This window comes from Pocillopora damicornis, chromosome 9, assembly GCF_964200805.1.
Source record: "Pocillopora damicornis chromosome 9, jaPocDami1.2, whole genome shotgun sequence".
Lineage (NCBI taxonomy): Eukaryota > Metazoa > Cnidaria > Anthozoa > Scleractinia > Pocilloporidae > Pocillopora > Pocillopora damicornis.
Window position 1 is genome coordinate 8,725,041 of NC_142678.1, and position 818 is coordinate 8,725,858.

At 34.8% G+C, this 818-nt stretch overlaps 1 pseudogene; it reads left to right on the forward strand.

Moving 5' to 3' along the window:
• The window catches only part of LOC149039977 (uncharacterized), an 8,115-nt pseudogene continuing 7,297 nt past the window's right edge, over positions 1-818 (forward strand).

The following is an 818-nucleotide window of genomic DNA, read 5'->3' on the forward strand; positions in this document are numbered from 1 at the left end:
ATGCTCATTGTACTCTTCTACTTCGTTGTCATTGTTTTGGCCTCCCTAATACCGGAAGGACGAGGTAAGATTTTCCCACAGTTATGACTTTGCTATGGTTTGAGTATATTTCAATGTTTACCAAGGCGATAAATTACGTTTTTTGAATTTTTTTGTTGATAACGGCTAAATCTTGCAATAATCTCACAAGCTTCTCCTACTAATATCAAATGTAATGAATTATTTCATCTAAATTAAAAAAGGGGCGCTTATTGGAGTATCTAAAAACAAAAGACTAACCAAAAACTTTATACAGGAGTGAAGCTTTTTTATTCTTGGTAAAGAAACCTTTTAATTCGTCACAGCGAGCAACAAAACGTATTGTTAGAGCAGTGCTTCAAACTTAGCACTTAACATAATCTGTGGAAAAACCTGACTTTTTTGCACAATCAGCTCCAAAGTTAATCTAAGGTTTGGTCCATATTTCAAAAAACCTAAATCGAGGACTGAATTTGTGTATTCCAGCGATTTGGTAGAACTATGGCATAAGTTATTAATGATCCACCCCAGAAAGGAAGTTCTAACTAAGCTTGAGGCAAAATCAGGTGGTTCAAATAAAATATTTGTTTAACAAAGACGATAGTTGACATTTTAGGATTTTTTTCCTCCTGCCATACTCAATTATCCCCTTAAGGTGTGCATGCTCGAGGGTAAATTTCAGCGTTTAACCTTCTAGTGCTCGTTCATGCACAGTAAGCATAGAAAAAGATATCGTTAATTACTTGTTTAACAAAAAACGATAGTTGACACACTCAATTATCCCCTTAAGATGTGCATGC